Source organism: Lupinus angustifolius, unplaced genomic scaffold, assembly GCF_001865875.1.
Source record: "Lupinus angustifolius cultivar Tanjil unplaced genomic scaffold, LupAngTanjil_v1.0 Scaffold_385, whole genome shotgun sequence".
NCBI lineage: Eukaryota > Viridiplantae > Streptophyta > Magnoliopsida > Fabales > Fabaceae > Lupinus > Lupinus angustifolius.
The window spans coordinates 176,325-176,759 of record NW_017727794.1 but is presented as its reverse complement, the minus strand read 5'-3'; positions in this window follow the sequence as shown (position 1 = coordinate 176,759).

The window sequence follows — 435 nt, the reverse complement described above, 5'->3', positions numbered from 1 at the left end:
CAACACTTAATGCTGAATCACCCCAATTTAATCGATTAAAAGAATCACTTTTTGTAGATAAAAATAATGTCCATGTAAATCGAGAGAAATCATTAACAATAACTAGAGCATAGTAGCTACCACCAAAACTCATGATTTGTGATGGTCCAAACAAGTCCATATGGAGTAACTCTAGAGGTCTTGAAGTAGATATCACATTTTTGTTTTTAAAAGAGTTTTTGGTTTGTTTACACTTTTGACAAGTGTCACAAATCTCTTTAGTTTTAAAATTTAGTTTTAGTAGCCCTTCAACTAATTCGTTTGATGATAATTTATCTAGATGTTTTATATGGATATGTGCAACGCGTCTGTGCCAGAGCCAGATGTCATCTTCTTTAGAAATAAAGCATTTTGAAAATAATGTAGTGACATCATCCAAATTAACCATGTAAATAT